The 27,671-nt window shown below is 41.4% G+C and overlaps 1 long non-coding RNA gene across 1 annotated transcript; it reads right to left on the bottom strand.

Annotated features, from left to right (window-relative positions):
* Positions 1-16,224: 16,224 nt before the first annotated feature.
* On the bottom strand, positions 16,225-26,671 carry LOC144504825 (uncharacterized). The gene is made up of 4 exons (XR_013499704.1): positions 26,286-26,671; positions 18,609-18,683; positions 17,303-17,342; positions 16,225-16,441 (listed from the first exon to the last, which is right to left on the bottom strand). It is a non-coding gene; the product is annotated as an uncharacterized LOC144504825 (long non-coding RNA).
* Positions 26,672-27,671: the final 1,000 nt, after the last annotated feature.

Genomic DNA, 27,671 nt, shown 5'->3' with positions numbered 1-27,671 from the left:
TTTAATTCTTTTAACTTTTCCTGGGTAACATCCGAAGGCTGCGATTTAAGTTAGATTAGATGGTTCCCAGCGCAGAGTAATTGCCCAACCAAGTGCCACTTGATCCTTACATGGGGCCTCGTCTGGGCTACGACACCCTGGAGATTGGAAGTTATGGGCCAAAGTGTCTTTTTTTCTATGTCAGTGCAAAGTTTATAGAGGTCAATGTGTTTTTATTCATCACAGGTTTGATTTAATTTGGTTTTAATTTAGATCAAAATGTATTAACCCAAGATATATTGCACTTAAAGAGACTAACGGCAAGGTTAAACTGAAGCCTAATGTGTTGGACGCAATTCCTTTGAATTTTAAATACTTAGTGAACTCTTTAATGCGTTCTATTGGCTACACATTGCTTTTGTGCACTGATGTTGTTGTACATGTAGGGTACTGAAGGTTAATTAGATAGAAAGTAAATTTAAAAAACTGAGCACATTCGGTAAGCAAACATGAGAATAGCTTTATTTCAGTGATGATTAATATTAGTATCCACTATCTATTCTGTAAAGTATGACAACATCAATTTTATTTCACGCTCCTTTTTCTGTGTTTGGTACTAAATTGAACAGATTGCTTGAGAGAAGTGACCACTTCATGGAGTTTGAAGAGCCCAGCATCCAAGATTTTGTAAGTCATCAAACCTCTTAAACTTCAATGTTTGTCACCTATAGCAGCAGCCATGCATTTGTTTTATATGAAATCATTTGTAACTGCTATCCATGCCATAACTGAAATAAATTTATGAGCAATAGTCTTAACTGTACTGAATAGTTTCATATATGTTAATTATATGATCACATGTTACACAAATAACATAAGGATGTCCAGATTTTAATGGCAACTTGGGAATTATCTAATATTTGCAGAATGATATTTCCGTTTCAGCATCACTATTTATTTCAGTATATTGTGTGAAAGATGTTTTATAATAATGATTATAATGCAACTTCAAAAATCTGTCTAGAACATGGAGCTTTCTCAAATTCTTCAATGTATAGAGATGTTATAAATGCACTGGTGGAAATTCCTTCCACTTGATCGTGGAACAAAACCATGAAGAAAAATAATTTTAAAAATACATGGCAAAAGGAACAGTCACTTCCTCAGCATGCATAACCTTCCTCCCACATTACTTCTCCTAACCCTATCTGCATATCCCTTGGTAGCAAGTTCCACATTCTCAACACTATCTGGGTAAAGAAATCTCTTCTGGATTCTTTTTGCCATTATTAGTGAGTTTATTAAACTCACCATTCCCTAATTTTGGACTTGCCCACAAGTGAAAATATCCTCTTTTTGTCCAGCCAATCAAATTCCTTCAAATTTTTGAAACTTATTTTTGATTACTCCAGCCTTTCCTGATAGCTACATTTCTGATATCATCCTCAAAAATCTTTTTTTTTTTTTACACACCTTCTCCAGTGCCTCTTTATCTTGTAATATGTAAACCAGAAGTGTCCATAGCACTCAAAGTTTAGCATAACTTTTCTGCTTTACCATTGTTCCTGTAAAAATTAACCACAGTGCTTCCTTTGCATTTTAATGACCTTGTTGATAGGTGTTGCTACTTTTAAGGATTTATGAGTCTGCACCTCTAGATCCCTTCACTTTCCTATCTCATTTGGACTCTTTTTTTCCATGGAGTATGCAGTCTCCGTAATTCCTCCCATCAAAATGCTTCACACATTAGCTATATTGAAATTCAAGTAACATTTTCACACCCATTCTGCAAGTTTATTAATGAATTGTATTTTGCCAGCCTTCCACCGTGTTAACTATAATTTCATTTGATGTCATCCGCAAATTTGGAACCCCGTATCCAATTCCAGAGTCCAAATCATTTATATGAATTGTGAATAATAATCAAAGCACCAATTCCCGCGGAATATCACTTCTCACCATTCACCAGTCTGACTGTTTACCCTATTCTCTGTTTTCAGTTTTGTACAGTAAGACGTCTCACAACACCAGGTTAAAGTCCAACAGGTTTATTTGGTAGCAAAAGCCACTAGCTTTCGGAGCGCTGCTCCTTCGTCAGGTGAGTGGGAGTTCTGTTCACAAACAGGGCATATAAAGACACAAACTCAATTTACAAAATAATGGTTGGAATGCGAGTCTTTACAGGTAATCAAGTCTTAAAGATACAGACAATGTGAGTGACTCGCATTCCAACCACTTACATTGTCTGTACCTTTAAGACTTGATTACCAGTAAAGACTCACATTCCAACCATTATTTTGTAAATTGAGTTTGTGTCTCTGTATGCCCTGTTTGTGAACAGAACTCCCACTCACCTGACGAAGGAGCAGCGCTCCGAAAGCTAGTGGCTTTTGCTACCAAATAAACCTGTTGGACTTTAACCTGGTGTTGTGAGATGTCTTACTGTGTTTACCCCAGTCCAACGCCAGCATCTCCACTTCAGTTTTGTAGCCAACTGTGCTATTGCTGCCATTCTGCGAGTATATTAATAATTCCATTTGAAACATCAAAAGGAAAAAAAAAATTGCAAATGTGCCTCCATTATTTACAAAAAAGTGGGAAAAGATAAAGCAGAAAATTGTAGGCCTGTTAGTCTAACATCTGCTGTGGGGAAGTGTTAACCTGTTGGGCTTTAACCTGGTGTTGTTAGACTCCTTACTGGGAAGTGTTACTGACAGGGAAGAGAGGCAAATTGAATTCCTTTATTTTTTTTGCCTTCTGTCCTTGGCAGAGGAGTAGCTTTTTAAATAAGCTGTGTCATGTTTCCCCAAACCCCTCTGTTTTAAAGTAACTTGTAGCAAATTCTCTTTAGGGTCAAATCAGAAGTATAGTTTATTCATACATCCAAACTTGGAGGATGGTTGCAACTTACATACATACACAAGCATACAATAAGGAGATAGGAAAGAGTTCTTACAACAATGAATAGCTTAATATAAATTAAACCACAGACATGGATATCAGTTCATGTGATTGCCAGAGTGCAGAAAGTCAGAGTTCACTGAAGATTCCTTCATTGAGGAATTGCAGTTCAAGTGGGTTCAACTACCTAAAGCAGGAGTTGCAGCATTCTTCTAAAGTTGATGGTGACACAGTGAGATGAGATTGGTATAAAGACTTAGGATGGGATTTTCCGGCTGCGTTCACTCAGAAACCGGAAAATCCCGCCTGAGGTCAACAGACCTTTCCATGGTCCATCCCTCGCCTGCTACGATTCCCATCGCAGGCAGAACGGGAAAATTTGCCTCTTGATCTGTTCAACAAGCATGGCAGGAACCTTCCAAAAAAACATGCTTCAAGGGGGCTTAGACTTAATCAGCTTAGAGTCCTGCTTTGGTACTTGCAGGCTGGAGGTTAAACAGCAGACTGACTTGGGCATCCTGGGATGTAACATTAAAACTTTCCAAAGGCGCTTTGGTCATTAGTCAAAATCCGCTGTGCACCTTCGAAGATGGCTGCTGGTTATTAGCGTATCCACAGGTATAACATTTTTCAATGGCCCTCTCTTTGTTACAAGTTCTGGGGAGTTCTGGGAGTTTTGCTGCTCCCTTGATTGCAATAGGTTCACATAGTGATAGGTATGAGATACCACAAGGATGAGGATTGAGCTTTCTGCTGCAATTACTGTTGGATTTTTGCAGAACTGTCGCCAACTTGTAAATCATAACTACCACAGGCCACATTCTTTTGGTCCAGCAAAGTCCATTTCTAAATAAGCCAAAAGTAAGGTTTTGTTTAAACTCTCTATGATCTTTTTCATGTCTTATGGATATGACAGGAAGTTAATGGAATTAGTGACTATCAGAGCATGGATTTGTAAATGGATTCATGTCTAATGAAGCCAATTGAATTTTCTGAGGAAGGAATGTCTATGGATGTAGTTTATACCTCAATCAGTAAGGATAGGCAACAACACCTCCTCCATGATCATCCTCAATACTGGTGCCCCACAAGGTTGTGTTCTCAGCCCCCTACTATACACCTATGACTGTGTGGCCAAATTCCCCACCAATTCGATTTTCAAGTTTGCTGATGACACCACCGTAGTGAGTCTGATCTCAAACAATGATGAGACAGAGTACAGGAATGAGATAGAGAATCTGGTGAACTGGTGTGGCGACAATAATCTCTCCCTCAGTGTCAACAGAACGAAGGAGATTGTCATTGACTTTAGGAAGCATAAAGGAAAACATGCCACTGTCTACATCTACGGGGACAAAGTAGAGAGAGTCGAGAGCTTCAAGTTTTTAGGTGTCCAGATCACCAACAACCTGTCCTGGTCCCCCCATGCCGACACTATAGTTAAGAAAGCCCACGCCTCTACTTGCTCAGAAGACGAAGGAAATTTGGCATGTCAGCTACAACTCTCACCAATTTTTACAGATGCACCACAGAAAGCATTCTTTCTGGTTGTATCACAGCTTGGTATGGCTCCTGCTCTGTCAAGACCGCAAGGAACTACAAAAGGTCGTGAATGTAGCCCAACCCGTCACGCAAACCAGCCTCCATCTATTGATTCTGTCTACACTTCCCGCTGCCTCGACAAAGCAGCCAGCATAATTAAGGACTTCTCGCACCCCGGACATTCTCTCTTCCATCGGGAAAAAGATATAGAAGCCTGAGATCACATACCAACCGACTCAAGAACAGCTTCTTCCCTGCTGCTGTCAGACATTTGAATGGACTTACCTTACATTAAGTTGATCTTTCTCTACACCCTAGCTATGACTGTAACACTGCATTCTGCACTCTCTCCTTTCCTTCTCTATGAATGGTATGCTTTGTCTGTACAGCGCGCAAGAAACAATACTTTTCACTGTATCCTAATACATGTGACAATAATAACAAATCAAAAAATATGGATTTCCATATTTGGAATCTCAGTGAATGCCTTCTGGTGTTCACTGAGATTCCAAACAAAAGACTGTCAGCAAAAATTAAAGTTCATGGAACTGAAGGTAAATTTTGAGTTGATTAAAGTTAGGTGGTAGAAAACAGTAGGAATAATGGGTATGTACTTAAATTGGAAGGAAATGATTTATGATGTTCAACAGTGTATCTATTAACAACTTAGCTGGCAAAAGAGAGAGTTGTATATCCAGATTTGAAGTAAAGGTTTGAGGCATAGTAGATGGAAGTGCCACATTACAGAGACATGATAGATTAAGAGATGGTGGAAGGCAGTTTTCAACACAGGTAATTGTGAAGTCATCCATTGCGGACCAAAAAAAGATGAATCCAAATATTTTTTAATACTTGGCAGCGGCACGGTGTCAGTGTTTGGCACTGCTGCCTCACAGCACCAGGGACCCAGGTTCAATTCTGACCTCGGGTCACTGTCTGTGTGGCGTTTGCACATTCTCCCCGGGTCTGTGTGGGCTTCCTCCGGGTGCTCCGGTTTCCTTCCACACTCCAAAGATGTGCAGGTCAGGTTGATGGGCCATGCTAAATTGACCCTAGCGTCAGGGGGATTAGCAGGGTAAATATGTGGGGCTACAGGAATAGGGCCTGGGTGGGATTGTGGTCATTGCAGATTCAATGAGTCAAATGGCCTCCTGCACTGTAGGGATTCTGTGAAATAGGAAAAAGCTAGGAACAGTGAAGGTTCAGAGAGGTTTAGGGTTCCACTGTAAGTTACCAAAAAAAGGTAATGGAACATTAGCCTTTATATCAAGTTAGAATATAAAGCAAAGGTTTTGCGACAACTATACAAAGCCCCGGGCACATCTGAAGTACTGTATTGCAATGTAGTTTCATCAGAATGTTACTCAGATTCCAAGGGTCAAGATATGAAGAGAGATTACATAACCAGGCTTGCACTCCCTCGAGTATAGAAGGTTATTGGGTAAGTTAATTTAGTTTTTTAAATACTTGGCAGTGGCACGGTATCACAGTAAAAAAATATGGTAGCTGTTTAGAAACTTGTTCAGCAGGTGGAAGACACTAGAACAAGGGAGCGTAATCTTAAAGTCAGTCAAGCCATTCAAGAGAGTAGCTAGGAAGCATTTCTACATGTAAACATTGATACAAGTATGGAACTCACTCTCACAAAAATAACAAAGCACTTGCCATGATATTCTTCATATTCTTTACAGTAATGTTAAAACCTTTCATTCACCAGCTCATCTATGACCTTATTTTTTCTATTGAAGGCCGAGGCTCTATTATGACTCTATGGGTGTGATTTTGCGGGTCTGTTAGCCGCAGCTGCAAATCCCGTAATGGCTACAAAATATCACACGAGGCCAAAAACAGGGTTTGCATTGGCAAGATTTCCATTCACGATCTTCTCAGGCTTTCCCCGATGACACAATTAGATTCATGCCCTAGAAAGACCAGAACCTGATTTTATGAATTTTAATCTAATTAGCGAGTTTAATAATCAAATCTTCCCACCCACCAGCATGATGTCACATGGGCATGAAAGGAGGTGCGCCCCCCTCTTTACCTTGTACCAGGATATCCAAGAGGTCAGTTCCCACTGGCCAGCTGCAGGGGAATCTGGGAGCTGATCTTCTGGAAGCGGCATGATAGCACAGTGGTTAACACTACTGCTTCACAGCACCAGGGACCCGGGTTCAATTCTGTTTGTATGTTCTTCCTGTGTCTGCGTGGGTTTCTTTCGAGTGCTCTGGTTCCCTCCATAAGTCCACTGATGTGCAGGTTAGGTGGATCAGCCATGGTAAAATGCACGAGGGGTACAGGGGTGGGTCTGGATAAGATTCTCTTTCAGAGAGTTGGTGCAGACTCAACTCCTTCTGCACTGTAGGGATTCTATGATTTTGGCTTGAGATAAAGTGCTGTGGAGCTGTTTAATTGCAGCACCCTCTTTGACTGAAGTGTTCAGATGATTCCCAGGGCAGGCAAATCAGATACTTTGCGCCTCAGCATCACATTTTTCAAGTGGGAAAAAAAAGATTTCTAAGTGTCTAGAAATTGCAATCCAGATCATGCTGCCGGGCGGGCGGATTTACACCAATTTTCAGACCAGATATGACATGGTTAATTTTTTGGGAAAATTCCGTCCTATGTCTTAATACTTCACTATCGCAGCTGTTAATGCTGTGATTTAGGGCAGCACCCATTCCCATGAGGAAAGAAAACAAAGAATGGTATAAGTAAAAAATATTGTGGTAGTATTAGTGTAGCTTAAGAACTGTATTAACTTTGTGCACTTTCACTTGTGCAAGTGCTTCCTTACAACAGCATTTTTAAATGAAGTTCAAAGGAGAGATTCCCTTCATTCTAGGCCAATTACTAAATGCTGACATATGAGGAACTAAAACAGATCTGAACATGGAGGCCAAAATGTGGATTTCAGGGTTATTACAAGCTCTCAAACTGTTGGAACTGCTATACTCTGCTCCACACCGCACTCAGAAGCAGGCATATTGATCCACAAGTGAAATACCGGCTTATGGCCCACCATTCTGTGATTCAGACAAGCAATATGACCCCTCTGGAATTATGATGCCATTATTAAATAAAGCAAAAGAAAGTTGCACATTTTGAAAAAAAATGAACATTTGTTGCTCAGTGAAACAGCTATGACGGAATATTCTGCACACCCAAAACTTATCAGAAAAATTGTGTCTGTTCTAGATATTGCTGAAAAGAGACATGTTGCTGAAGTTTTTTTCTTGCACACGACAAACGCAAGTAAAGCAAGTTCATAGTGAAAATTCACTCAAATTCATAGAAGCCTTTGTTCAATTGTGTAGCAACTAGAATGTCTTTCTCAACTGATTGCTCAATTTTCCACTGACAAAATGCTGCAATGTTGTGCATGAATTTCAGTGCCCATGCGTTGCCGGTATGCAGGCCGTACAGCACAACAGTGAGCTGATCCGGCATGTTCCTTCGGTAATTCACAACAGCAGAGCACAGATTATATTCAATGAGCCTGCACTTGCAAAACCCAAAACAAAGCGTCCACTTCTGAACATTATTCTGCAATTGGGCAGCACTTGCTGAACAATCCTGAGTGCACTAATAGCTACACTAACAACCAATTTACATTTGTAACATGGCTCATTTATGCTTGCTGAAAGTGACATTCATGTGCAGGGATACATTCTCTGCAAACAAAAGAGTCTTGAGCCTCTTCTTAATCACCTCCAAGTTTGAGGAGCCTATAGTTTCCCATTGCTTTCTCCATGGCAACACTTTGGCCAATCAACCAGCACCTTTTTCTCCTGTAGTATAAATGTTGTGACTATTTAAAATTTGAAAAGTTTGTCTGATGAGTACATGACAAAAAGCTTAAGCAACCCGCCTCTTTTCAGCATTATTCAAATCCTGAACTAATAACCAATTGTTTATTTTAGATGTTTTGTCAAGAGACTGATACAACTGAAAGGGTTACCCAAAGCCAAAGGACAAGTATTGGCTCGTTCCTAGCTCTCTGTGATGAGCCAAACTCAAGGAGTCATGAAGAATCTGGAAAACAGGATATAATTTCTAGAGAAATGAATGCTGAGTAAGTGAAGAATCTTTTGTTTCCAATAAAAGATAAAGTCGCCATAGTCCCAGCTGATCATTGGCTGTGACTGGTGGTGATTTAACCTGAGGATCACCACACCTCAGGCGAGGGGCAAGGTTGAGAAGGCGGGGCCTTCATGAACAATAATCAGCCAGTAGGGGAATTGAAACCATGCTGTTGACAGCGCTCTGCATCACTAACCAGCTGTGCAGCCAACGGAGCTTAAATTTTAATTTTAACCAATGGAATCTGTCCTTGACGACCTTGTAAACATCCTCACTTTTCAACATTTTCCTCTCTAATTACTACTGCCAGCCATCTCTTTTTTCCTTCACTATCTTTTTAAAACACAATGGGCCAGAGTTTTCTGGAGGCCTTTAAAAATGGCAGGCAGGACTCATTTCTGGGGTTTCTGCCTCCATTCCTGGTGCTAGCATTTTTTTGCCAGTAGGTATAAAGGTGTGGGTAATAAGTCTGCACCTTGCTTTCCTGTCCTGGCTAGTTCCATGTAAGAGTTTTAACAACACCAGGTTAAAGTCCAACAGGTTTATTTGGTAGCAAATACCATTAGCTTTCGGAGCGCTGCTCCTTCGTCAGATGGAGTGGAAATGTGCTCTCAAACAGGGCATAGAGACACAAAAATCAAGTTACAGAATACTGATTAGAATGCGAATCCCTATAGCCAGCCAGATCTAAACACCTGGCTAGTTCCATTACAGGGGTAGGCATCTCATGACACTCTGCAATGACTCAATTTGGCAACTGTATCAACAGGAATAGATGGCTGTTTCTCCAGATGACCTTAATATAAATGCTGTGATGATGCTGTGCCTTTAAGAAATGTATGTGTGTCATGTTTCTCGTGAAAGATGTGTTTAAATTCAACTCTGGTTTACAATGCTAATCTGTCTGCTCCAGGCAACCCGCATGCTGAGAATGTAGAATACTTGATCCTCGATATTGGGGTGTTTGTTTTATTCTGAGCTAATATAGTTTTGTTTATTTTTTGGGTTGTCCCCTGGGGTTTCAGAGTAGGGTTTTATTAGGTTGATTGACAGAGGCAGAGTCATGTGAATGGGCGGGCCTAAGCTTATAGAATCAAGCAGGCAGTTTTCTACTTGGATCGGTGAGGAGCAGGAGGTGTTTTCTCTCTCTGGAGATTGCAGTTTGCGACCTGCTAGAAAATAGGTGTCTCTCTCCCGAGGTGTTCTAAAGGCTTGAGGGCTTGCAGCCCGTGTACCAGCACGCAAGCCTGTTGTTTGCTAACTGATTTTGAAGAGGAGTTTACGTCTATGAGGAATATTGTTTAAATTGGAAGTAATGGAGATAGACTAGCAGTTCAGAATTGTATCTCGTCATATTTAAGTATTTCAATTAGTAAAAATTACGCTAATTCTTTTTATCAGTTACACTGTATTGTTAAATAAAGTTAGTTTTGTTAAAGGCTTCCTAGTTTGTCAATAGAATCACACCTGGCATGAAACACCTTATCCTCACACTAATGCCAAAATCAAAAATAGTTGGGGTCTAGTTTAACGTATATCCTTATGAGGTTATAAGTTATTCTTTCTTTGAAACATAGTTTCATGGAAACTATGAATAGCAGTGTTTAATTGACAATTAAAGTTGTAAGAGCAACAGATTTTTTTCAAAGTAGATTTCTGAATGGATGTCTTTTTTCATGTGCATTTCAAGAGTTGCAATTGTCATATCATTGGTTCAGTATATCGTGCGTATCGGGTGAGTATAAAGGTTCCAAAGAGGGTTCATGGGGAGTGGATGAAGGGGGTGTGAGCTAGAGGACCTCACAGCCTTAAATACAACTGGGATGAATGCCCAGAATCTGAGATAACCCTTCTAACCAGCCCAACTTGGCAATTGCCCGCCTCTGTAGCTGCATCCAAACTTATTCTGGCGTCAGCAGAACCGACTCAATCCGCCCCTACCTCCCCAGAGTGAAAACAATGCATGCTGGAGCTATTTCTATAGATACAGGCTTACCACGTCAGGAAATGTACCAAACCAAGCTTTCCACCTCAAAAATAAACAGCCCTTTGTATCCATGAATATTAGATATCCAGTCCTCACCATTTTAAGCCACATTTCCATTATTGTCACTGTGTTATATGCCCACATGGTTAATTGCATTTTCGCTCACCAACTTTATTCACCACACATTGTGTCTGTATACATTCTAGACCCGTCTTTGTATTCCTCGTGGTTCTTTTTAGTTTTCTGCAATCAAATATGGCACAACTTCCTTTTCCAGGACAATCCAATGCTCTTACTCCTTTAAGCAACATATTCCTATTTTCTATGTCTATTTGCTGGTGCCCAATGTAGTTTGAACCTACCCCAACCAACTAATGAACCATCCCGCAAGGACATTGGTCCCAGTCATGTTGAGATGCAACCCATCCCTTTTGAATGGGTTTCTCCTGTCCCAAAATCCTCCAGCCAGCACCATGTCACAAGTTAATGTATTGATTTTCTCTATCTTCCTATTTCTACTTGTGTTGTGTGGCACTGACAATAAGAGATTACTATCTTCGAAGGTTCCACTTTTTAAACTTCCTCCCTATTTCCTTAAAGTCTAATCTTAGGGCCCCAATCTTGTTGGTAGCATCATTTACCATAACTTCTGGATCACTCCCTTCTCCCTGGAAAATATTCTGCACACTTACCGTGTTATCCTTTACCTAGGCACCAGGGAGGCAACACAACATGCACAGCAGTTACAAAAATATCTGTCCATCCCCTTAACTATGGAATCTCCTGTAATGATGGAATTTCTCAGCTTTGCAGTTCCTTCTGTGCATTCCTTGGTCAATTGGTGCCAAGGTCTGGACATCAGTTCTTCAAGGTGTCTTTACTCCCAGCAGTCCCCAATGCTGGGTACCATTCTGAGAGTGGCCCAAAGACACTAACATTCCTGCCTTTTCCTATTTTTCAGAATGGCCACCTCCCTACTACATCCAGAACTCACTCTGCCTGCAGGGTGGCCACCTTCTGGAAAGCATGATCCATGAAAATGTCAAGCTCCCTGATGCTCTGCAGTGACTCCAGTTACCACTCAAACTTGGAAATTCAGTTGCTGAACTATTAATTTTAATTAATGCCTCTACACCTCAGTCCTCAGTGTCTCCTGCTCCCTCTCTTGGATCATTACTTTGTTTTACATAAGAGAACGGCACTGCCACCTACACCCCCTCCAAATTCCCCGAGTTAGTACTCTATAGAAGTAATATGTTACTTATTCCGTTTGTCAGAAAAGGCCTCCTGTGTTTATACAAGAAAAATTCCGAAGACCCAAGTCAGCCTCTTCTGACAATAAGTACCAATTCTAACTACCCATCTAATTAATTAATTGTGCAACTGTGACTAGCAAACAGCTTGTTTGCCATTGAAATAAACTACGAGTTAAATGCTAAATACAAAATTTAGCTACAATTCAGAAAGAGATCAACCCTTAAAATCTCCGAGTTTAGTACTCCATAAAAGCAGTACCCTGCGCTACTTATGAAGTATAGGAAAGTCAGGAGGAAAAAACTCTTCCACTGGTTGGAATCATACCTAGCAAAAATGAAGTTGTTTGTGGTTATTGGAGGCCAACCATCTGAGCCCCAGACACCACTGCAGAAGCTCCTCGGAGTAGTGTCCTACCCCCCTACCATCTTCAGCTGCTTCATGTATGACCTTCCTTCTAACACAAGGGCAGAAGTGGGGATGTTCGCTGATGATTACACAGTAGTCAGTACTATTCGCAATTCCTCAGATACTAAAGCAGTTTTTGTCCATATGCAGTAGGACCTGGACAACATTCAGGCATGAGCTGATAAGTGGCAAGCAATATTCATGCCAAACAACTGTTAGGCATTGACTAGCTGCTTTTAATGTTCACCATTATTACCATTGCTGAGTCCTGCACTATCAACATCCTGAGGTCATCACTGATTAGAAACTTAACTGGACTGGCTGCATAAGTACTGTGGCTACAAGAGAAGGTCAAAGACTAGGAATTCTGCTGTGATTAACTCCCAAAGCCTGCCCATCAACTACACAGCACAGGTCAGGTGTGTGAAATATTCTCCACTTGTCTGGATAAGTGTAGCTCCAATAACACTCCAGAAGCTCCACTGCTGCCACTACATGGTGGTGGGGGAGTGAATGTTTAAGGTGGTGGATGTGGTGCTGATCAGTATGGCCGTTTTGTTCGGATAGTGTGGAGCTTCTGGAGTGTTATTGGAGCTACACTTATCCAGACAAGTGGAGAATATTTCACACACCTGACCTGTGCTGTGTAGTTGATGGGCAGGCTTTGGGAGTTAATCACAGCAGAATTCCTAGTCTTTGACCTTCTCTTGTAGCCACAGTACTTATGCAGCCAGTCCAGTTAAGTTTCTATTCAGTAATGACCTCAGGATTTTGATAGTGCAGAACTCAGCAATAGTAATAATGTGAAGTAGCAACTTGCCAGAGGTCCTTCGACAGCATCTTCCAAACCCTTGACCTCAACTACCTGAAAAAACAAGGGCAGCAGACGCATGGGAACACTATCACCTGCAAGATCCCCTCCCACACATCTTAATTAGGAAATATATCATTTTTTTCATATCAGAGAGTCAAAATCCAAAATTTCCACAGCACTACGGATGTATCTTTACCAAATGGTAGTTCACCTCCCCCTTCTCAGGGACAATTAGAGATGTACAACAAGTGCTGGCTTTGTCAACAGTCCCCACATGCCACAAATAAATAAATAGAATTATGTTAATTTTTAAAATTGATGCTATAGGACTTTACAATATCCTGTTACTTAGAGGAACAAATCTGCATTGCAAGCTGGTTGTGCAATTACTTTCAACATATTTTACCCAACAGTGAACATTTTGACAGAATTAATTGAATTATTTGCTCTGTGTTTTGTAACACTTGTTTGACAGAGCTGTAAGCCACAAACTCAGTGAACAAAGCTGGAATGAGGTTCCTCCAGACTCTGTGAATGTTTATGTGCCTTTGAATATTGAAGACATTCTTCCAAACAACTATATTGTGGTGAGTGTAATTGGTTGGAAAGGTTATGATATAGGTGAGACTAAGTAGTGGAGAGAATTGTTTAGACGACCAATAAAGAATGTGACTTGTTTTGTATCTATAAACATACAAATGTGTATCTAAGAAACAAGGTATTTTAAAGTGGACACTGGTGAATAAGATCATGTATACCCAGGTTCATGCCATTTATTTTGGCATGAGGAATCCTGATATTAAAATAAATACTTTGGTTTATAAAAAGATGGCTAGATGTAAGAGTGGTGTGCCACAGGGATAAAAGCTGGGGCCTCAACATTTTAACAATTTATATAAATAACTTTAATGAAGGGATCAAAGATATGATTGCTAAATTTGCTGAGGATACAAAGATGGGTAGGAAAGTAAGTTGTGAAGATGACATAACCAATCTATATCCCTTTGAAGCCTCCTTAGTAAGTGGGCAAAGATCTATCAAATGAAGTACAATATGGGAAAATGTGAAATTGTCCATTTTGGCAGGACAAATAAAAAAAGCATATTATCTGAATGGAGAGAGATTGCAAAGCTCTGCAATGCTGAGAGATCCGGAGTCCTAGTGTATGAATAGCAAAAGGTTAGTATGCAGGTACAGCAAATAACAAGGAAAGCTAACAGAATATCATCTATTTCAGTGGAATTAAATACAAACAGAGCATAGAGAGCTCATGCTTCAATTATACAGGGCACTGGTGAGATCACATCTGGAGTACTGTGTACAGTGTAAGTCTTCTTATTTAAGGAAGGATGTAAATGCATTGAAAGCAGCTGAGAGAAGATTCACTAGACTAATACCTGGAATGGGAGGGTTGTCTTATGAGGAAAGGTTGGAGAGGCTAGGTTTGTAGCCACCAGAGTTTAGAAGAGTAAGAGGCAACTTGATTGGTGCACAAGATCAGGTGGATGTGGAAAGCATGCTTCCTCTTGTGGGAGAATCTAGAACTGGGGTCACTGTCAAAAGATGAGACAGAGATGAGGAGAATTCTTTCCTCTGAGGGATGTGAGTCTTTGGAATTGTCTTCCCCACAGGATGGTGGAAACAGAGTCTTTGAATATTCTTAAAGACAGAGCTAGATGGATTCTTAATAAGCAAGGTGTGAAAGGTTATTGGGGATAGGTGGGAATGTGGAGTTGCAGCTACAATCAGATAAATCATGATCTTATTGAATGGCAGAGCAAGCTCGAAGGGCCGAGTGGCCTACTCTTGCTCCTAATTTGTATGTTCATATGTAAAATGAACCAAATTCAATAAGACTGTTGTAATCATATTCCATAATTCCTTAATGTATACCAAGTAAAGTTTTAATTATGATTACACCATCAATGGGTCAAACCTTTAGGAGGTACAGGAGGTTTCACGTCGTCTTCTCAAGTGGCTTAGTGCATTAACCTAAAAGCAATATATATTTGGCTTTTTGGCGATAACGCACTGCAACGTCTGTTGTATTAAAACAAATTACAGCACTCTCTTCTGTGCCCTAGCTTATACTGTGTAACTCAGCAGTACATTTACCCCTTAAGGATATTGAGGGTGGGGAAGTGTGGAGCCCAAATCCACCAGTTAGAAAACCCATATTCATTACATGAAACTCAGGACAGGGGAAGAGATTTCCTCTGCTTTTACCTTGATGATATGCTGTTTGCCAGTCAACATTGCTATTTTCAGCAGTATCGAACACTATGAAGGATACAAATTTTGTATCAACTTTGATGAAACTCAATAAAAAAACTCAGTCCTTCAACAGACCCCAGTAGGATTATTGGAAGACTACAAGCAAAAATAAGGCAACTGTACTGCTCTCTTAAACCCCCAAACTAAAAACATGGAAATATTAGAATAAGTAGACATAGCAGAAGCAGGATGGTGTGGTTTAATTCCACACTTGGTCTATGATCCCATGTTTTTGTACTAGCTAGCTAAACCAGATGATTTTAAAAATGTTCTATTTCAACATATTTCACCAAATTATAGATAAAAGGAGAACTTTTATTTGAGTCATATTGGTCTGTGTTATAGTTCTTGACATATATGACGTAAGACAAAAAAAAACCTTTTGTTTGATAGTGTTTTGACTTGCAATAATTTTGTCTTTTAGGAAGCCAAACGTTCCAGCAGTCTTTGGACAAACTATACAAACACAGGAATGAGAGAAACCAAGGGGTCGGAACAGAACCTCAGCACAGAACATTGCTTGAGCAAAGCACCAATTACTTTGGTAACCAAAAGAGATAGCAAAAGGTGCAACTAGATATTCTATAAGTCATGCATTGTGTTCACTTAATTGAAGGAATTAAGTGATGTCAAATCTATTTTATTCTAGTGTCAGGTTATAGCTCAAATTTACTGCAGACATAGTAAATAACCATACACTGTTAAAAACTTCCAATTAGCAACTAACATGTTGTTCCCGTTATTACAAACGAGTGCCTCTTTTTTTAGAAATAGGCCAAAAGTAGTTTGGAAAATAAAATGGGTACAATTTTTTTGAACAAGAGTTAGATCTAATCAGTTTTACTTCATTTGATAAGTTTAGAAATCACTGGCCTAGGCAAAAATGAGAACAAAACTACAGTAACATTACCTATCCTAGTTCCAGAAATATATTCAAAACTTGAGTTACCTCTTGACATTATGTAGACAAGCACATCAGTTTGGTTGCAAAAACAGGCATTGTTATAATGCATTGCCATTTTATTGCAATCTGTCTGTTGAAATGTGTAAATACAGAAAAAACACATCTCAAAGAGTTCAATTTTATGCACAAGGTAATATTACCACATCCAAGCATCAGAACTTTGGATTTCAGCATTTATTTTGTATTCTTGATCACTTCTGTACCCCAAAGAAAGTCGACCATCCTTCATTTAGCTCTACATAAAAAATAATAAATTGCAGGTGTAAGTCATATTTGTGTGTCATTTAACACTATACACTGATGTAATGACATACAGTCATGATTCTTGACTGACACAGGAATGATAGTGAAGGGTTAGGGAAAACCAAGGTTGAAAACAGCAGCGTGCTGCTTGGCGTTCAGTTAAAACTATCTCATTACTTGATGCCCTGGTAAACTTCCTCTGCTTTTCCTAGTTGCCCCATTGGTTTGGGGACTTCTTGCAATATTGCCAGGAACTAAATAGAAGGAACCCAATCTCCAGCAACAGATCCCATTATCAAGCCAGAATGATTGACCAATCATTACTAGCACTTAGTAATACCTTCTAGATCAGCTTTCAGATCACCAAGTATCACAAAATCATAGAAACCCTACAGTGCAGAAGGAGGCCATTCGGCCCATCGAGTCTGCACCGACCACAATCCCACCCAGGCCCCACCCCCACATATTTACCCGCTAATCCCTCTAACCTATGCATCGCAGGACTCTAAGGGGCAATTTTTTAACCTGGCCAATCAACCTAACCTGCACATCTTTGGACTGTGGGAGGAAACCGGAGCACCCGGAGGAAACCCACGCAGACATGAGGAGAATGTGCAAACTCCACACAGACAGTGACCCGAGCCGGGAATCGAACCCAGGACCCTGGAGCTGTGAAGCAGCAGTGCTAACCACTGTGCTACCGTGCCGCCCGGTATAGACTTGGTTACAGTCACCCATTGCCAGGCATATTATCTTGGAATCAGAGATTCTGCTGACCTCTACCCCTAAGTAGGAAGAAAGAGGTAGCCACTTGTATACAACCTAAAGCAATGATCCATTGCTGAGCACTGACCTGTAAGGTGATTAAAGTTCTGGCTGACCTCCTCAATAATCTGAAATAAAATAATAAATATTTTATTCAGAGATCAGAAACGTGATAGAAGTACTTCTCAGTCAATTTCAATTTTTCATCCAAATTGTTTGAACATTGATGCCTGCAACTTGGAGTAAATGAAAAATCTCATCAATTTGGGTGATCCACAATCAAAGTAACAAGGGGAGGCCTGGGTCATACAGCGAGCACTGGAGAGGCAAGTTGTGAGGGAGGTGGAATTAAACCATGCTGTTGAATTCCTGCTGAAAATATCACAGCAAATACCAATTATAATTTCCCACAGGGAGGAGAATGGAAATGGTGGTTAGAGTGTTGTCAATGGGCCACCATCACAAATCTCATAATAAACTCTTCAGTTTAGAACTAATAGAGTCCAGAGAACAGATTGCCCGACTCAGTTTATGCTCAACTGAGAAAAATATGGGTAGAGGGTATCGGAAAGGCACTTCAATCTCACAAAACCTTCTCAAGAATTTTAGTTCAGAAAGTTACCTTCTTTTCAAATTTAAATGGCTTACAAGATGATGAATCCAGCTTTTCCCGTAACGATAGCTAAGGTTTTGTGCATATCTAAGAACAACTAGATTTATTTGATTTGTGCAAGGTATGATTAAGATTAGCTTTAAGTTCAAGAAAATCAATTTTTCTTTTCCCACCCATGTTGTATAGATTATTGCAAGGTGGCAATAGGTTTTATGACCACAATTTTTTAAAGTGCAATACCTTTCATCTAAAGAATCCAAAAGTAATTGCAGAGCTGCTTATGGCTGCAATATAAATTCATCATAAAATAAATGGATGGTTTCCCTTCATATCTTCATTTCAATCCAACCTATTTCCAGCATCACACTGATTTGTCATGCTAGTCACTGGGCTCATATTAATTCCAATCAGCATTCCATAAAGTAAATAAAAATGGTTATTGGGATATATAACTGTCCACAAGTAGGCTTTTTTGTGGAGTAAAGAAACAATGATAATATAAGTTTATTTAGTTATAACTAATTGCATAAATAAGATAGAATGGCCTTTTCCATTGTATTGATTCATTTTAATCAGTTAATCTCCGTCCTATTATCAGAGATTTGGGGCATTAAATCTACACAGGTTAGTTTGGCATATGGATTATACAAGGTAACTGATTCAAAATTTCTTTTAAATGCCAAACAAAACTTTTCAAAATATGAATTCCAAAGTTAAGCATATGTGAGAAATACTTCTTGATGCAGATCAGTGTTCTTCCACAGAATTTCTAATACCGTACCTTGTTGAAGGAGACAACCATTTGAAGGACAGCTTGAAGTGATAAATTCATTTGCTGCAAATTTGTCAACTCATGCTATTAATAAAGAAAACAAGACACTCTTGTTAATAATTGTCCACTGTATGTAACTAGTAACAATTTATTTCATGATCTGCATTAGCATTAATACCCACACAATGGACATTCTCAATTCTACAAGCAGAAATCAGAAACGTGACAGAAGTACTTCTCAGTCAATTTCAATTTTTCATCCACGCATTTGTGTTGCTTTATTATTCCAGTCAAATGAGAGAATAAGCACTCTCAGAGCAGAGTTTGTGTTGTTTCACCAGCAAACACTAATCCCTAAATATCCAATGAGAAGAGTAGTGTACTGAACTGGTAACAAATGTTTGGTGGGAAATTTAATTCAATAAATCCACGTGGTCTACACCAGATTCCAGGCCCACACAAATGTCAATAAGTTTTCCTAAGAACCACTCAAGTTGTCCATGCATTATTTAAAAATCACAACAAAAGCCAACTTGCTTTGGGATGGACATTAGGCACTGACTTGCCAATGTCAATTGCATCTAAGAATTTTTTTTTTAAAAAGCAGAACAATTTTTGAAACGAAAGTGCTAACATAGTTAGATCGGTCCCCTCTAGTTATAGAAACCAATAAATAGACCCTTTGCTTGAAAGGTGTACAAGGAATATTGGCTGAAAAAGCAGCATATTCTCAAAATCAGGATATATTTTTAAGTGCTGAAACTGCAAAAGCAGAAAAATACTATTAAATGTGACAGAGACATCCTATATCACGTTTCAGTGCTAGAAAACTCCAGGGATCAGAGCAAAAAGGCACTGGACAGGTGAGCTAGTCTTTAGGGATTGCTCAGAAAGACAGAATTTTCAACTTTCTATTTACAGCATTCACAGGACATGTTTAATGTATTATTACACAGTAGCAAAATAACACACTTAAACCAATGAACTTTTTTCAATTCATTATGTAATATGCTTGTGAGATAGTTTTTAATTTACTATCTCAATGCTCCAACTGTTAGAGAAAGAACTTTGAACACCAATACAGTTACAAAGCAAACCTGCTTTCAGGAAGTTTACAATGGACAAATCAAGAACTGGACTGCTCGGAGTTTTTCATGGCCCAAGTCAGCATAATACAAAAGCAACACAATTATATAAAATTACAGTACAAAAACAAGCCACTCTAACTGATCTATGCAAATGATAATATTCCAAAAAAAAACCTTCAACTTGTCTAGATTATTTGAATAGAAACAATATGTGAGGGTACAGTGAAAAGGCAGGAGAATGGCACTAAGTCGTTTGGAGAGCCGGTGTAAACACGAAGGTCTCCTTTAGCATTGTAACAATTGTGAATTATCTCATTTTAACCAGCTCTCTTTCCCCTCCAACAACGATCCTACCTGGTGCTTCCATCAAGTCTCCCTTTGCATGGATCAATACTATCTGCTTTAACCGTTCCCAATGACACCAAATTTTATATTAAACTACTGTTTAAAGACATTCCTCCCAAATTCAATATTTGATCTCTCACAGGTCACTTTGTTCTTTTATCAGTTTCTCCATATCCCTCCATTAAAACTCCTTAATAAATTTAAACACTACTATTAGGGGGGAAAAAAAACAATTCACTTATAATTACACTTTAAAAATTCCAACAGTCTCTGGCCCCCATTCACCACAGCATGTCTGCAGCCATTGGTTAGCTCAACTGATGCCTTTGTCTTCAATAAAACCATATGCTCTCTCACCATGGTCATTCCCTCAAGTATGATCCTCATCTTCACTCTCTTAAGCACAAAATATGGTGAACAGCTAGTTTAACAGCCAGATTTGACTGGACCACATGAAGCATTATAGTGTCCAGCTCTTGTCTCCTCAAACTGCACACTGTTCCAGGATCATCCTTCTTAAAGTCTTCTTAAATCCCACTCCCTGATCTCTCTCCACTCTCGCCTCAAACAATAAATGCTCAGAAGAGCTAATGGACTCGAATATGTCTCAAAGATTAAGATCATCGATCAGGCTCTGTGTGTCTCTTCCTTCCTGTAGCCCACCTGGCAAAACTTCCTCTAAAGCTAACCCAGAACTTGCACATTTCTCTAGTTTCTTTCCTAACTCACATTATGCCCTCTCAGAGCTAATGTCACCCAGGAAATCCTGTTCCCTTGACCCTATTCCCACTAAACTGCTGACCACTCAGCTTCTCCTGGTGCATATGTCAGCTTACATTGTAAACATTTCTCTCTCGCTCTCTAGGTGTTATTCCTCTCTCCTTTAAATCTAACACAATCAGCCCTAGCACCCAAGTCCCATTCACCTATCACCCCTTTGCTCACAGACCTACACTGGCTCCTGGTCAAGATAGGTCTTGATTTTAAAATTTTGATCCTTGTTTTCAAACTCTCTGCAGCCTTATCCCTTTCTATCTCTGTATCTCCTCCAACCCATGAACCTCCGAGATATCTGTGCTCATCGAATTCTAGCTTTTTGTGCATCCCCAATTTTAATTGCTTTCCCACTGGCAGCCACATCTTCTGTTGCGTTATACCCTAATCTCTGGAATTCCCTCCCAAAACCTCTCTCACTTTCCTCCTTTATGACAATCCTTAAAACCTACCTCTTTGACCAAGCTTTTGGTCAGCTGACCTAATATCTTTCTCCTTATGTGGCTTGATGTGATATTATGTTTTAAAATGCTTATTTGAAGTAAAAGGTGCTAAATCAATACAAGTTGTTGTATTTGGTTTCCAATCATGTCATCTCTTTCTTTAGCTCCAAAGAGGCCAGTCCTCTCACTGTGCTGTCTCCTATGTGTCCAATATCCTCTTTCTATGGAAGCCAGATCGGCACATATACTCCCAAGTGTGAGCTAATCAATTCTCTATCCAAACTTAACATTACTTGCCTGATCTTGTATTCTCATGTTAAAATGAAAGTCTGTACTTGAGTTACACTCTTTATGACCTACTGATATTGCCACTTTTAGCAATTTGTCTCTGTATTCCCAGATCGCTTGGTTCCTCCACCCTGTTTAGTTCCTCACATTTACTATTACAGTTTGCAGAAACCCAATAACAATATATACAATGAAAATTATTTTGAATTCAGTCTCATAAATGAGCCATTGATTGAAACCAAAGAAAGATGATTGGTTGAAGTAATTGGTTGAAGTAGCAGAAGCTGCAGAAACAAAGACAATGTCGTCAATCTTCCCGTCAGCATTGACGCTATCCGTGAAGGTTTCAGCGTCCCAAACCTTTTGTAATTTTTCAGCCAGGACTTTCCATCTCAGCTGAAGCATCAATGGGTCAGTGCAGACATCCATAGGACAGACCATCAAGCGCAAGACATGGACAAAGAGAGGACATACCCCATTTACTCCACATCAGCTGCCGTATTCAGGTAAGTTTTTAAAGGTCTGAGTTTTCGGTGGGTTAGTGTCCAGCCTGAAGAAATATATCCTAGGATTCTTTGGGAGGCAAGGGATGAGATTGCAGAGCCTTTGGCTTTGATCTTTGGGTCCTCACTGTCCACGGGGATAGTGCCAGAAGACTGGAGAATGGCGAATGTTGTTCCTCTGTTTAAGAAAGGGAATAGAAATGACCCTGGTAATTATAGACCGGTTAGTCTTACTTCGGTGGTTGGTAAGTTGATGGAAAAGGTCCTTAGGGATGGGATTTACGACCATTTAGAAGGATACGGATTAATCCGGGATAGTCAGCACGGATTTGTGAAGGGCAAGTCGTGCCTCACAAATTTGATTGAATTTTTTGAGGAGGTAACTATGTGTGTTGATGAAGGTAGGGCAGTTGATGTCATATACATGGATTTTAGTAAGGCGTTTGATAAGGTCCCCCATGGTCGGCTTATGATGAAAGTGAGGAGGTGTGGGATAGAGGGAAAGTTGGCCGATTGGATAGGTAACTGGCTGTCTGATCGAAGACAGAGGGTGGTGGTGGATGGAAAATTTTCGGATTGGAGGCAGGTTGCTAGCGGAGTGCCACAGGGATCAGTGCTTGGTCCTCTGCTCTTTGTGATTTTTATTAATGACTTAGGAGGAGGGGGCTGAAGGGTGGATCAGTAAATTTGCTGATGACACCAAGATTGGTGGAGTAGTGGATGAGGTGGAGGGCTGTTGTAGGCTGCAAAGAGACATAGATAGGATGCAAAGCTGGGCTGAAAAATGGCAAATGGAGTTTAACCCTGATAAATGTGAGGTGATTCATTTTGGTAGGACAAATTTAAATGTGGATTACAGGGTCAAAGGTAGGGTTCTGAAGACTGTGGAGGAACAGAGAGATCTTGGGGTCCATATCCACAGATCTCTAAAGGTTGCCACTCAAGTGGATAGAGCTGTGAAGAAGGCCTATAGTGTGTTAGCTTTTATTAACAGGGGGTTGAAGTTTAAGAGCCGTGGGGTTATGCTGCAACTATACAGGACCTTGGTGAGACCACATTTGGAATATTGTGTGCAGTTCTGGTCACCTCACTATAAGAAGGATGTGGAAGCGCTGGAAAGAGTGCAGAGAAGATTTACCAGGATGCTGCCTGGTTTGGAGGGTAGGTCTTATGAGGAAAGGTTGAGGGAGCTAGGGCTGTTCTCTCTGGAGCGGAGGAGGCTGAGGGGAGACTTAATAGAGGTTTATAAAATGAGGAAGGGGATAGATAGAGTGAACGTTCAAAGACTATTTCCTCGGGTGGATGGAGCTATTACAAGGGGGCATAACTATAGGGTTCGTGGTGGGAGATATAGGAAGGATATCAGAGGTAGGTTCTTTACGCAGAGAGTGGTTGGGGTGTGGAATGGACTGCCTGCAGTGATAGTGGAGTCAGACACTTTAGGAACCTTTAAGCGGTTACTGGATAGGCACATGGAGCACACCAGGATGATAGGGAGTGGGATAGCTTGATCTTGTTTTCAGATAAAGCTCGGCACAACATCGTGGGCCGAAGGGCCTGTTCTGTGCTGTACTGTTCTATGTTCTATGTGTGAGTGGGTAGTCAAGTTGGGGGGCGGGGGGTGGGGGGGAGAATGTGGTCAATGTGGGTGCTCAGGTCAGACCAGGAGAGTAGTTGGGTGGGGATTGTAGTCGGGTGGGGATTGTAGTCATGTTTGTTCAGGAAGTCGGTCGAGTTAGGTCAGGGGAGTTAGCCAGGTCAGAGGGATGGGTGGAAAAATGGTTGTGGTGCTCAGTTCAGTTACATTGGCTATATCACTGAGGACTGTGAGGGGGATAATGTGGAACTTAGCAACATAGGCAGATTGGTGAGTTGGGTAGACAGGTGGCAGATGAAGTTCAATGCAGAGAAACGTGAAGTGATTCATTTTGGCAGGAAGAACATGGAGACAAAACGAAATAACGTGTACAATTCGAAAGGGGGCAGAACTCAGCATCCCTACAGTGCAGAAGGCCATTTCGCCCTTCAAGTCTGCACCAACTCTCCAACAGAGCATCTTACACAGGCCCGCCCCCTGCGCTATCCCAGTACCCCAAATATTTACCCCAATAATTCCCCAACCAACACATCTTGGGATGCTAAGGGACAAATTTAGCATGGTGAATCCACCTAAGCTGCACATCTTTGAACTGTGGGAGGAAACCAGGGCATGCAGAGGAAACCCATGCAGAGAATGTGCAAACCCCATACACACAATCTCCTAAGGCTGGAATTGTACTCGAGTCCCTGGCGCTGTGAGGCAGCAGTGCTAACCACTTTGCCACCATGCTGCCCCAAGGGTAGAAGGAGATGGAGGGGTAAAAGAATCTAGGCGTTTATGTGCATAAATAATTGAAGAACTGATTGCAAGCATAGTTAATACAGCATACAGTATCCTAGACTTTATAAATAGGGGAGTGAGTACAATAGCAAGGAGTTGAGCATTTATTAGACACTGGCTGGGCTTTTACCGGCTCACTCCGCCCATCGATGGGCAGAGCCAGTAAAATCGTGCAAGAGGCGAGAAATCAGGATCATGCCCGCGATTTTATGGAGAGCCGGATGTCCGTCGAGGTCAGCCTCTCACTGGACATGGGCAAGAGGCTAAATAATTTCTTCAAATTTATCTAAATGAAGATTTGCATCTGTTTAGTGAGCCCGGCGCTCAATCATCCGGGCTCACTTGCCTTTATGGTCCTACTGGGAGAGGTTCTCTCCGGCGAGGAAAACACTTGTTCCCCATCAACGGTGAACAGTCGTGTTGGCCTCGCCGGTGGAACCATTGAGGTCCCCCGGGGAGGCTGAGGGCAAGGGGGGTTGCCCCTTGTGCAGTGCCCACTGGGCATTGCCAGGGGCAGGACCTATGGGGAGCATGGCTAGAAGGGACAGGGCCAGAACAGGGTGGTGCCAGAAGGCGGCAGCCCGATCAGGGAGGGAGGCAGGGATAGGGGCTGTTGCGCACTCTGCAGATGTGATCGGATCTGGGGGGGGGGGGCGGTTTGCTGTCACTCTGCAAATGCAATCGGATCACGGGGAGGAGGCATGATTGATCTGGACAGCAGGGCTAGATGTCCATGCGTTTTGAGTCTACCAATTGGCCGCAGGCCTCCGCGATTGTGGGGAAGGGGGGGGTGGGGGAATCGTATTGGTTAAGGCTGCCTACAGCAGGAGGGGCCTGACAGCTATCTGTCAGACCCCTGCTGTTGCAATTGGGTCTGTGCAGCATCAGAGGTCTGCACATGCATATTAGCTCCCTCTACAGGCTAGCTGGTGAACCAAGCCCAGCCCACTACCTGCAGCAGCTAGAAATGGTCTACACCATTTTTTCAGTGACTAAGTACGTAAGATTGCTCATGAAAACCCGCCCAAAAAAACAGATCAGGAACTCTTCCACTTTCACGCTAGCTGGACATTTAGAATCAATCTCGTAAAATTCCACCCACTAGGTCAGCCTCAGCTGGGGTATTGCAACCAGTTCTGGATGCCACGCCTTAGGAAGGATCTGAAGGCACTGGAAAGAATACAGAAAAGATTTATGAGAATGGTTCAAAGGATGAGGAACTTAAATCCATTTTCATCAGTAGAGGAGTGAAGGCTGCTTTCCCTGCAGAAAAGGTGATTGAGAGATTCGATAAAGCTATTCAAATAATCTAGGTCGGCTGCATCAGTATTGAACTTCCCGGACAGTTTGACTGTGTGCGTGTCAGAACTTTGATGTAAATCTCCCAGTTTTCACCCCATGTCTATCAATCTGGCCCCAACTTTTGTACAAGTACAAAAGGCAAATGAGAATCCCAGCCCAGGAGATAAAGCCTTTACAGCAAGCAAGTGAGGTAGTTGTTTAAAAAAAAACTAAAGCCCAGTTTTAAGTTTACAATAACTTATACATTGAAGCTTTAACGTTCCGAGATCATTCACTAAGACCATCACATAAACAACATTGTTCAGGAAGGGAGCACACAAACCACAGCCTCCAGCTCCTCACTTAAAACCTTCCAAGTCCCGCCGCGCGCCCCCGCCCCATCCGCCCGCCGCGCGCCCCCGCCGCGCGCACCCGCCCCATCCGCCCGCCGCGCGCACCCGCCCCATCCGCGCGCCCCATCCGCCCCATCCGCCCGCCGCGCGCACCCGGAGTCCGGCCAACCCTCGGCTGGGGAAGGTGTGAGTCAGGGAGAAGCCGCGCTCGGGCTGCTCCCTCCCGTTTACCTGCAGAAGGCCGCACTCCCTGTCTCGCTCCGCTGTCAGTCTGACATTGGAGAGATTGACAGGGTCTCCGGCCGCTCCTCTCCTGCCGCTCAGGCGGTTTTTCGCCTCAGTTTTTCTCGAAGGCATGTTTATTCCTCTCTAAATCCGCTGTCTCCGTTTCTGCAAACTTCCTACTTGGTGCCCCGAGTTTAGTTGCTCCACTAGTAAACTGGATCCGCTTCATGTGCATACATTTCTGTAGTGTAGTGGTTCGCGTTCGCCTCGCACACGCAAGGTCACCGGTTCGAAACCGGGAAGAAATATCTCCTCCTTGGCGCCCTTTACAGGAAGGCGGGAGTCCCGCCCAGCCGCTCTCTGCTGGCGCCTAACTCGCCAGCCAGTTGTGTGAGCTACTTACCGCTTCAACAATAACCTGCATTTATATAGCGCCTATACAGTAATTAAGTATCCCAAGACCTTCGCATGAGAATTTAAATAAACTATGATATTGAGCCACGAGAAGATATTCGGTCAGATAGCTAAAAGCTTGGTCAAGAAAAATCTTTAAAGCCTGTAGAGGAGAGTTCCAGAATAGTTAGAAACTGTCTATGAAATTGAGAAATCCAATTAAAACATGTCCTGAAGTTGTTACTGGAATTTAAATATAAATATTTTAAATAATTTGCAGCATGGAATAGGAATAATCTATCAGTTTCCTACATTACAGTAACTGAACTTCAAAATGGACTTAGTTGGCTGTAAAGTGATGACTATGAAAAATACTATATAAATCCTTATTTTGGTATGAATGTATAAAATATTACCAGACAAGGTACTCAACAGTCTCTTATTTTATGATATGAGATTGCCCTGTATCTGAGGCCCCTGTCCAGTATCCGAGGCTGCATGCATCTGAGATGTCGCTTTTCCCAGAGATCAACCATTAAACCTTGTGCATGCATGGAGCCAGCACACTGCCCACCGCACCCCCCATATCACACCCCCCACCAACACCAGAATCTCCCCTCCTCCCCACTCTCAGAACCCTGTCAGCACCACAACTTCTCCTCCCATTCCCAGGTCTAATGGACACCACCCCTTCTCCACGCATCCCCCTCCCATGGCAGAATGCCCTTATATTTTTCTGAGATTTGGTCACCCTAATACCAGATAAGTAAGCAAAATACGGTGAAGAACTAGTGTTTTCCCATTATACCAACCTACAAAAATGGAAAGCTTGGAAAGTCAAAAGCAAGATACAAATGAAAATAGCCATGAATGACGGCCTATGACCAAGCAAATTGGTTCACATGCCTGAACAAGTTAAATTATTTTTTATCACATTGCATATCAGGATCGAATTAGTATTCTGGGACCACATTCTTAGAGTTACATAGAATCTACAAC

Source organism: Mustelus asterias, chromosome 15 (assembly GCF_964213995.1).
Source record: "Mustelus asterias chromosome 15, sMusAst1.hap1.1, whole genome shotgun sequence".
In the NCBI taxonomy this organism is placed as follows: domain Eukaryota; kingdom Metazoa; phylum Chordata; class Chondrichthyes; order Carcharhiniformes; family Triakidae; genus Mustelus; species Mustelus asterias.
Note: the sequence above shows the minus strand (reverse complement) of the source record. Positions and strands in the feature narration are given on the sequence as shown.